Source organism: Thalassophryne amazonica, chromosome 5 (assembly GCF_902500255.1).
Source record: "Thalassophryne amazonica chromosome 5, fThaAma1.1, whole genome shotgun sequence".
Lineage (NCBI taxonomy): Eukaryota > Metazoa > Chordata > Actinopteri > Batrachoidiformes > Batrachoididae > Thalassophryne > Thalassophryne amazonica.
The window spans coordinates 30,084,152-30,095,922 of NC_047107.1; the positions used below are offsets into that span (position 1 = coordinate 30,084,152).

Genomic DNA, 11,771 nt, shown 5'->3' on the forward strand with positions numbered 1-11,771 from the left:
TCTTAGGGACCTCATAGTACCATATCACCCCAATAGAGCGCGTCGCTCTCAGACTGCAGGCTTACTTGTAGTTCCTAGGGTTTGTAAGAGTAGAATGGGAGGCAGAGCCTTCAGCTTTCAGGCTCCTCTCCTGTGGAACCAGCTCCCAGTTCAGATCAGGGAGACAGACACCCTCTCTACTTTTAAGATTAGGCTTAAAACTTTCCTTTTTGCTAAAGCTTATAGTTAGGGCTGGATCAGGTGACCCTGAACCATCCCTTAGTTATGCTGCTATAGACTTAGACTGCTGGGGGGTTCCCATGATGCACTGAGTGTTTCTTTCTCTTTTTGCTCTGTATGCACCACTCTGCATTTAATCATTAGTGATTGATCTCTGCTCCCCTCCACAGCATGTCTTTTTCCTGGTTATCTCCCTCAGCCCCAACCAGTCCCAGCAGAAGACTGCCCCTCCCTGAGCCTGGATTTGCTGGAGGTTTCTTCCTGTTAAAAGGGAGTTTTTCCTTCCCACTGTCGCCAAGTGCTTGCTCACAGGGGGCCGTTTTGACCGTTGGGGTTTTTACGTAATTATTGTATGGCCTTGCCTTACAATATAAAGTGCCTTGGGGCAACTGTTTGTTGTGATTTGGCGCTATATAAATAAAATTGATTGATTGAAATTGATTGATTGATTTGGGTAATTGTTGATACCGAGCACCAATACGACTACTTAATGTTACCATTACAGTTTTATGATGACTTTGAAAAGACATGTTTTATTCATCAGTTGTTCCTTTCTTTTTGACTGTAACTGCTACCAATATCATTAAGGGCCCTTCACACATAGTGTGAAGTTTGGATGAAGTGCACACTTGTGCAAACTGTGTAATATCGTCCCTGTCACCAACCCTCATACACCTGTTGCTACAACACCAGCAGCTGAAAGACAGTGTGCGCTGTGCAAACCCATCGCACCCTCTCACAGCAGGTGCTGGCCAAATTCCAGGTGACATGCACGAATACCTAACACCGCTCGCATGGCACCTAGAAAATGTGTGGCCATTCACACTCTTGGCACGAGACCACTGTGCGCTCCACTCACAGGAGATGTGGCTTCTGACAGAAGCAGCTGTGGTGATCTGTCATTCTGGACAATCCAGCTAGACAACACCTACTGTGTTTGGACAGTCATGGACTAACAACTGTCCACTGTGAGGCACGTGTGTCTGATTGCTGTATTTACATGGACATAAATGAAAACATATATCGCCATGGTAGCAACAAGCTGCAGCAAGCGAGCGCTCGCACGAAGCGGGCACTGACAGCCCCCAGGTTGAAACGGACCGTCAGATCAGAACACGCAGCGGGTGATCTGACCATCACGTCACCCACGTGAGCTCTGTTCCACATGACGTAGTGTTTGTGCTGTGGCACACTGTCCACAAGACATGCGTGTTGGGCAGAACAGATGCGCGGCCGACTGGACACACCTGACCAGTAGATGTGGACACACAGCTTCTCATTCATGTCATTGCATGACTGTATGTCTGTGACCATTGGTCATCACCAGAGGAACAGACGGATCATATTTATATTGCTTGCTTGATAAATGCGGTGTTTTTATATGGTGTGGGATTTTAATTTTTATTTGTAATACTTCCATGTCCTTCCTGATATGAGGCAACTTCCCGCAGCTTTCAAAGAACAGCTCTGTAGCTCAGTTGGTAAAGTCTCTGACTGGGAATCAGAGCTTTTGAAAGGCGTGAGTTCATGTTTCGGGTGGTGTGTTTTTTTCTTTTTCTTTTTTTTTAATTATCCATGTAATAAACCACATAAGAGATGTGATGTGGTCCCACAGGTAGGAGTTGGATTTTATTTTTTTTATTTATTCCACATAAGAGGTGCGATGTGGTCCGGGTTCATGCATGCCTGCCCGTCGGCTCAAGGTTTCGTGTGCAATGCTTCGTGTGCTAATTTTGAACTGTTTTGCTGTTACACCATCACTGTATGTGAAGAGGCCCTTAGCTTTGTTTTTATTTACAAACATTTCACTTAAATCATGTAACATCATTTTTTGACAACAACAAATCGTCCTTTAACATTAATTGCGTGTTTTTTAACAAACGTGACACTGACAGAAATCTCACTTAAATGTAACCTGTGGACTTAAACACTACAAAATATACAACACCAGGAACAGAACTGAAATGGTCTTTTTTGAAAATGTGAGGGGCAGATTCTTTTTGACGAAAATAAGCGTCTCTGCATTATTTCTGTTTCTGTTTCATCTACAATATGTCACACTGAGCTAAACAGCCTTTCACTCTCCACACTATTTGTTAACTTTTGATTAAATACATACCGGTAACATACACAAATACATACCGTAAATGGTTTTTTGTTGTTGTTGTTTTCAAAGGTGGAACATGTAAATATTGGAGGAGCACAGCCTCATGCTCACACAGACACACGCAGAGGCAAAATGGAGTAATTTTAACTTTTTTTCTTCTTCTTCTTCTTTGTGGATCATGGAATAATTTCATCGCATGCACACAGAATCGTCCGTTGCCTGTGGTAGCTGAGACATTAATGAATAAGGTGCACAGTGGCTATTTCAACTTCTGGTGCAAAAGTTTTGCCCGTGGGAAGGAGAGGAATTAAGCTCTGAACAAAGCACCACAGATATTCAACAAATGGATTACATGACCGAGCCGGTTTCACATCGGCCTGGACAACCACACCAGGGGCTGAAACTCACCAGCCTGATGGACAGTATCCACCGCTGAAACCCTCATCGTGGAGGAACTGCAGCGCAAGGTCCTGAAGTCACAGAGCCACTACAAGGAATTAAAGTATTTTCAGATGTTTTCCAAACTCAGGAGGTCATATGTGGATTATTTTTCTTCAGGAGCACGTGATGCTGAATTCCTTGAACAGGTAAGACTTTTTATTTACTCTGTGTGCTAATTTTCTCCACATGAGGACTGCGGCTTTCAGCCAGTCAATGGACAGCACTGATGGACGTATTTCAACTTATGAGTAAATTACATGAAAGCCTGTAAAAATCCATAAATTAGCTGCATCATTGTTTAAGCCGCAGTATTCAAAATGAAAAAAGTAGCGGTTTATAATCCAGAAAATGCTGAGTGTGTGCGTGAAAATCTCCCATCACGCTGCTGTAAAGGGCTATCAGGTGTCGTAGTATTGGAGAAGTTTTCTGATTGCAAGTACGAGTAAATGAAGATGGGATCAGGCCGATACCCAATACTGGTATCGGGATCGGTGCATCCCTACTGTAAACATCTTCAACATCCTGGAAGCAGGTTGTGGAAATGGTCTAGGTGTTGGAAGCTGACCTATATAGTATAATGAAGTTTGCTTGAATTGACGTATTGACATTATGATGACCCAGAGCTTTACGTTTAAGAACACAATGAGCCAAAGCTTCCTTTCTTTTAAGCTTCTACTATAGTTGCACGAAAGGGCAGATGAGTGCCTGACCCTGTAGGCAGATGAATCATTATGGGCTCATAAAGGGCCCTGTGCCAAGCCTCCACTCAATACCACCAGATCCACATGGAGCCAATGCAGCTGATTAATTAGTCAAGCAATCAATGGGCCGCACCTACCATCCACTGATTTCCTCCAGTATTTTACCCAAGTAATGCAGCAATTACTACACACACACACAAAGCGTATATACAGATGGCCAAAACCACGCACGAGTCACAAATAAATATACTTGCCTCCAAAATGATAATGAGATACAAAAAACAAAGACAAACACTTTGAATTGGAGATAAGAAGCGACAAAGTGGGGGGGAGGAGTGGGAATAAGTAAGAAAGTTCTCACCTTCAAAGCGTTGAGAGCTGGCTGGCTGTCAGTCAGGAGAGGGAGGTGCCATTTGAAGGATCAGTCATCCCTGACAGTGCTGTCATGGAGAGCCTTAATTAGCCAGGATTACTTCCTCACTTAATGAAGCATGCGCTTCTTCGTCTCGGCCCGAGTACCACTCTCCCCTCTCCCTCAGGTTTTCTCTTACATCTTTCACTCATTCTCTCCAATTTTCTGTGTGCTTCTTTCTCAGCAGTTTACTCAAAACTCTTCTTATATTAGAGGTTTCTCCTGTTCCCCATCGCAGGAACGCTGACACTTCTTCGTACCCAAGTGGGAGTGTGTTCACTGCTGCCTTTGACTTTCTTATACAGTTAAATTCTTGTTTAATTTTTTAGGTTTGCAGCTCCACACTGCCACTGCTACAGGATTGTACTCTGGAAAGACCACCAGTTTTGTCGTTTTTGCTAAACATAGCAGCTGCCATATTTTAGGACTGATGTTGTTGTTGTTGTTGTTGTTTGTTTGGATACAGGAAGTGAGTAATTAGGCCAGGGCATAATAAATATTTGTAGTTGTTGAAATTAGTATACAAATGACTGTTTCAAGCAGTTGATGTTCTTTGTGCAGATAACAAAATGTCTGCTAGCATGTTAAGCTAGCAGCTGCGGGGAGGAACATGAATCCTAATATGTGGGCAAATATTGCACAAAATACAGCCCATAACGTGGAAGTACAACTGGAATTAAAGAGTGGCTAGAATATGTGGCTGGGAATAGGGCAGCGCAGTCTCATTTGAACCCTGCATGATATCGCGGGACTTGACCACTTACAGGGACCTCCATTCCCGTTGTGCAATATATACACAGCATAACTTCACATGGGAAAAAAATGGTGCACTGTTTTGTTTTTGTCTGCAATTATTGAAGCAGTCATGAAAGTGTTTTTTTTTTTTTCAGTTTCCAGTGGAGAAGGGAAAGCGAGGCAAATGGGAGACGTTGTGTCGGTAAGTGTTAGCCTACACAGCTAACCAGAGTAGCTACGTTCTCTCACCTGCAAAACAGCCTCGACATGTTTGGGTGTCATAAACAAAACGCAACACATGTTCACTTTCCCACCACATTGTCACTTTTTCATTGCATTTTCACTTTGTTTGCATGTAATTTGCCCAAAAACACAGAGGAAAGTCCATGTTTTTGTCCCTGGAAGTAGAGAAACTACATCATATGAGTCATATTTTACCCCTTAAGTGCCTGCCCTCAAATGAGACTGCAGTGCCCAACTGTCCCAAAACTTTTCACACATTCTGCAAATTATTGATGGCTACCTCAAAAACTGCTCAGGAATGAAACCTCTGAAACACTTGTGTTTCAAAACATTTTGTTTGTGCAAGAACCACTCATACTAACAGAGCCATTTGTAAATTTTGGCTTCGAGCTAGTTGAGAACTTCCAAAATTTCCCATGTTCTAATAATATGAGTTTACTGTAGGTACAAGCAAAATCTGAGTGGTCCAGACTTCTACCAGGAGTCTTGTGCACTTAGTCTGCTGTCATCCGAACTTACAGTATGTTTTAAGTACATCTCCTGACAATATGTAGGAAAACTTCACCCACAATGCATTGCTGGTTTCATTTCTAGTTCTGGTCCCATTGTTTACAGTGCCTCAAATCTATGTTTTATTTCTGCATATGTCTACAGGAAAGCAATGCAAATTTATCCAATTTAGCAAGCTGGTGAGTTATTCACATACCCTAATGTCATTAATTTCACCTAAAATATTAATGTATTAGTTATGTAACGGTCCTAAAATGAATATGAACATTAAATTAATAAAATGAATAATTAAATTAAATAAATTAAATTAATAAAAAGATTAATATAAACATAATATGAACACACCACAAAGCTGCTTGTGACATATGTTCTCTGTGACCTAGACGTACCTCCACTGGTCCCATGGCAATCCTCAGTCCCTTTCCAAAACATTTTTTTAAGCCATTTAAATATTGAGCCAAATTACTTCCATATTTCACTGACTGACTCTAGCTCTGTCAAATGAAACAAAATGGCTTCAAAAGCCATCATTATTTCCACCTCTTGTTTGTTGTTTGTTTGTTTGTTTTATTTTATGGGGGGATTGTTTGTTTTTTAACTTTACAGCACTCTTGGAACTCTTGTCCTAACTGAACACTTGTGACATTAATGGGAGAGACATGTACATAGTCATATGTGGTATTCTGAGGTGTTATTTATTGCTCATTTACTTTCCATGTGAACATTTTTCAAGTTTACACACGAGTGTCATCCAACAATTACACATATCATTTAAGCAATAATCTGAAGTACATCGTAATACAGCGAGTACATCAAGAATTTTTGGGCATGCACAACATTTTTGACGTATGCTAGCGTATGTCTCATACAACCCCAATTTCAATGAAGTTGGGACGTTATGTAAAATGTAAATAAAAACATACAATGATTTGCTAATCCTCTTCAACCTATATTCAACTGAATACACCACAAAGACAAGATATTTAATGTTCAAACTGATAAACTTTATTGTTTTGTGCAAATGGTAAATGGTAAATGGACTGTATTTATATAGCGCTTTTCCATCTGCATCAGACGCTCACATTCACCCCGATGTCAGGATGCTGCCATACAAGGCGCTCACTACACACAAGGAGCAACAGGGGATTAAAGACCTTGCCCAAGGGCCCTTTAGTGATTTTCCAGTCAGGCAGGGATTTGAACCCAGGATCTTCTGGTCTCAAGCCCAACACCTTAACCACTAGACCATCACCTCCCCCATTTTGAAATGGATGCCTGCAACTCATTTCAAAAAAGCTGGGACAGTGGTATGTTTACCACTGTGTTACATCACCTTTCCTTCTAACGACACTCAATAAGCGTTTGGGAACTGAGGACAATAATTGCTGAAGCTTTGTAGGTGAATTCTTTCCCTTTCTTGCTTGATGTGCGACTTCAGTTGTTCAACAGTCCGGGGTCTCCGTTGTGGTATTTTACGCTTCATAATGCGCCACACATTTTCAATGGGCGACAGGTCTGGACTGCAGGCAGGCCAGTCTAGTACCAGCACTCTTTTACTATGAAGCCACACTGTTGTAACACGTGCAGAATGTGGCTTGGCATTGTCTTGCTGAAATAAGCAGAGACGTCCCTGAAAAAGACATTCCTTGGATGGCAGCATGTGTTGCTCCAAAACCTGGATGTACCTTTCAGCATTGATGGTGCCATCACAGATGTGTAAGTTGCCCATGCCATGGGCACTAACACACCCCCATACCATCACAGATGCTGGCTTTTAAACTTAGCACTGGTAACAATCTGGATGATCTTTTTCCTCTTTTGTCCGGAGGACACGACGTCCATGATTTCCAAAAACAATTTGAACTGTGGACTCATCAGACTACAGCGCACTTTTCCACTTTGCGTCTGTCCATTTCAAATGAGCTTGGGCCCAGAGAAGGCGGCGGCATTTCTGAATGTTGTTGATGTTTGGCTTTCACTTTGCATGATAGACTTTTAACTTGCACATGTAGATGTAACGAGGAACTGTGTAAAGTGACAATGGTTTTCTTTTCGTGGTGCCCGAAGGACACCGGCGCATGCACAAACCCGGTGCGAAAGTTCATGCACGTATCGGTGTCCGTCAGGCAGGAACACACAGCGCCAGTTGCGGCACATCGCGCCACTTATGTGGAGGAAATATAAATAACCAGCCGGTACAGTGGTGTTCAGAATAACAGAAGTGCTATGTGACTAAAAAGATTAATCCAGGTTTTGAGTATATTTCTTATTGTTACATGGGAAACAAGGTACCAGTAGATTCAGTAGATTCTCACAAATCCAACAAGACCAAGCATTCATGATATGCACACTCTTAAGGCTATGAAATTGGGCTATTAGTAAAAAAAAAAAGTAGAAAAGGGGGTGTTCACAATAATAGTAGTGTGGCATTCAGTCAGTGAGTTTGTCAATTTTGTGGAACAAACAGGGGTGAATCAGGTGTCCCCTATTTAAGGATGAAGCCAGCACCTGTTGAACATGCTTTTCTCTTTGAAAGACTGAGGAAAATGGGACGTTCAAGACATTGTTCAGAAGAACAGCGTAGTTTGATTAAAAAGTTGATTGAAGAGGGGAAAACTTATACGCAGGTGCCAAAAATTATAGGCTGTTCATCTACAATGATCTCCAATGCTTTAAAATGGACAAAAAAACCAGAGACGCATGGAAGAAAACGGAAAACAATCATCAAAATGGATAGAAGAATAACCAGAATGGCAAAGGCTCACCCATTGATCAGCTCCAGGATGATCAAAGACAGTCTGGAGTTACCTGTAAGTGCTGTGACAGTTAGAAGACACCTGTGTGAAGCTAATTTATTTGCAAGAATCCCCCACAAAGTCCCTCTGTTAAATAAAAGACATGTGCAGAAGAGGTTACAGTTTGACAAAGAACACATCAACTGGCCTAAAGAGAAATGGAGGAATATTTTTTGGACTGATGAGAGTAAAATTGTTCTTTTTGGGTCCAAGGGCTGCAGACAGTTTGTGAGACGACCCCCAAACTCTGCTGAAGAGGACATGCCCTTGAAATCTGTGTTTCAACAAGACAATGACCACAAGCACACTAGTAACCAAGCAAAATCTTGGTTCCAAACCAACAAAATTATTGTTTTGGAGTGGCCTGCCCAATCCCCGGACCTAAATCCAATTGAGAACTTGTGGGGTGACATCAAAAAAGCTGTTTCTGAAGCAAAACCAAGAAATGTGAATGAATTGTGGAATGTTGTTAAAGAATCTTGGAGTGGAATAACAGCTGAAATGTGCCACAAGTTGCTTGACTCCATGCCTCGCAGATGTGAAGAAATCATGAAAAACTGTGGTTATACAACTAAATACTAGCTTAGTGATTCACAGGATTGCTAAAAAAGCTGTTTGAACATAATAGTTTTGGGTTTGTAGCGTCAACAGCAGATGCTACTATTATTGTGAACACCCCCTTTCTACTTTTTTTTTACTAATAGCCCAATTTCATAGCCTTAAGAGTGTGCATATCATGAATGCTTGGTCTTGTTGGATTTGTGAGAATCTACTGAATCTACTAGTACCTTGTTTCCCATGTAACAATAAGAAATATACTCAAAACCTGGATTAATATTTTTAGTCACATAGCACTACTATTATTCTGAACACTACTGTACCTGTGGGACCACATTGCGCCACTTATGTGGAATAAAAAAAAAAAAAAAATCATTCAACCCACTAGATGCGAACCCATGCTATCCAAAAGCTCTGGTTGCCAGTCAGAGACTTTACCACTGAGCTACGGAACTGTTCTTTCTTTCTTCTGCCTCATATCAGGAACGACATGGAAGTATTACCAAAAAAAAAAAAAAATCACACACCATATAAAAACACCACATTTATCAAGCGAGCAATACCATCCATCCATTCTGTTTCTCTGTAAATGACTCATGGTCACAGACATACGGTCATGAAATGACATGAATGAAAAGCAGTTCACTTGTCTCAATCATGTCCAGATCTGCTAGCGCATCTCCAACCAGATGCACACGTGTGTCCTGTGGACAACACGTTGCAGGACACCGCCTGATGTGGAACAGAGCTCATGTGGGTGACATGACAGTGAGATTGCCTGCTTCGTGTTCTCATCTGACGGTCCGTTTCAGTCTGGGAGCAGCCTGTCCATGTGCGCACTGTGCATGCACTCACTCGCTACAGCACGTTGCCACAGTGATATATGTTTTTTATTTATGTCCACTTGATAACAGCAAACAGAAACACACGCATCACAGTAGGCAGTTGTTTGTCCATGTCCATCCAAACACAGTATGTGGTGTTCAGCTGGAATGTCCAGATCCACAGATTTCCACAGGCGCTTCAGTGGGAGGACACACCTCCTGTCATCTCAGCGCACATACCAAAGCCACACTCATGTGGGACTTAGATAAATTTCTCTGCAAGTATGAAAGTGATTGTCTGCAGTCTGCTGTCATGACAAGAGTGCAACTGGCCACACATTTTCTAAGTGCCATGTGAGCGGTGTTAGATGTTCATGCGTGTCACCTGGAATTTGGCTGACACCTGCCATGAGAGGGTGCAATGGGTTCGCAGAGCACACTGTCTTTCAGGCGCTTGTGTGCGCAAATTGTTGTAGCAAGAGGTGTATGAGGCGTTAATGGCAGGGACGACATTACACGGTTTGCACACGATTCCTGTGTCATGTGCACTAAGTGCGCACTTTGTCCAAACTTTGCACTATGTGTGAAGGGGCCCTAATTAAAGGTAAAAAAAAAAGAGTCACTACCACCAACCACTGCAAAGCAACCAAACACGGCGCTCTTTGCGCTCTGGAATCCATAACGCACCGGCGCTTTTACACACTGCTTCTCCGCAAACTTTTCAAATCAAATAAAATGAAACAGACACACCGGCCAGTTTGTCAGTGCTGAACTTTTCCCCTTAAGTGTGTGTTAACTCAGATATGTGCGCTGAACTCCAAAGGGAGCTGATCCGTGTGCATGTGTGCGTGCGTCAGCGTGTGCGAGTTTGGAGTCGCACATGCTGGTTTTCACCCTCCACAGTCTCCTCTTCCTCAACAGGGGCACAGATTCAACCTGTCATCTTTTATTTTTTTGTCTTTTAAACTTGCTTCATGTCAAACACAGCACTTGATACTGTAGGGGTGGAAGGCGCTGCGCTCCAGCTGTAGAGGACTGTATCTGTTCCCAGTGTACACCTACACTCTGGCTTACTTTCAACTCTGCAAACAGGCATTGCCCAATCAAATTTCTTCTACTTTTATATTGTAGTAATGAGTAACAAAGATGGTTAAGGGAAATGTATCAGAGTAAAAGTATACATTTTATTGATGAAATGTAGTGGAGTAAAAGTGAAAGTCGTCAGAAATGTAAATAACAAAGTACAGATACATCAAAATTCTACGTAAGTACAGTATTTCTACTTCGTTACATTACAACACTCCCTGTTCATTTCAGTCAGATTCATCATCACAGCCTGATGAAAACTTATCCACATAAAACATAATGATTTTGGAAAATGCCATCTGAAAATACTTTAGTTCGTTGTCATGGCTGAAGAAACATAGCGTTTTAAAAAAAGTCCCTCTGTGTTTTGTCTGCTCCCGGTGTGTTTCTCAACCTGAACCAGAGAACGCCAGTGCTTTGTGCCACAACAAGAAAATTAACTTATTTTAAAAGTGAAAGAGTCACAGGGCCTCATTCATTCACGTCAGCGTTTACCACAGACATCAGTCGATTCGTCGGCAGTCTGCACACGATGAAAATAAATCCTATGATCCACCACGACAAAAATAAAATAAAATTTAAAACATGTTAAATTGCTGTGTTTGGCCTCCGTGTGAAGAGGTGACGCCGCGCGGCCGCGTACGCATGCTCAATGATGTGCTTGTCAATATTTACATGTTCCGTGAACAAGATGCTGTGATGGAAATGCAAACCAAGCCAGACTTAACTGTTCCATCCATACCATGCAGTAGAAACCCGAACCGCTTGGTTTTGAGTGGTAGTGTACTCTTTATGTGATGACAGTGGAGGCAGAAAAATGCCTAATTTCTCACTTTGTGACAACTATAGGAGATGAATTTTTTATACCTCATCTGTTCAAGATATTTTAAGTCATATAGTTATGAATAATTAGGGGTGTGGTCACTTTGATTGACAGTGAGTGGGTGTTGCTGAGTCCAAAGCTTCCCTAGCTGTTGTGTCAACCAGGTTTGTCCTTCCTGACCATTTTATTACAAATATCTGAGATAATATGGCTTGCTGCATCATTAATGATACTAACTGAACATCTAAGAAGTCAGTGCTCCAGTATTTCCATTGAGTGAAATGTTTGCATAATTTAATTTGTATGTTACCAATGTT

General features: G+C 41.8%; 1 long non-coding RNA gene across 1 annotated transcript; it reads right to left on the reverse strand.

The window, feature by feature from the left end:
• Positions 1-1,968: 1,968 nt before the first annotated feature.
• LOC117509758 lies at positions 1,969-10,808 on the reverse strand. Its single transcript, XR_004560503.1, has 3 exons — positions 10,727-10,808; positions 6,702-6,706; positions 1,969-1,979 (listed from the first exon to the last, which is right to left on the reverse strand). It is a non-coding gene; the product is annotated as an uncharacterized LOC117509758 (long non-coding RNA).
• Between the last annotated feature and the right edge of the window lie 963 nt (positions 10,809-11,771).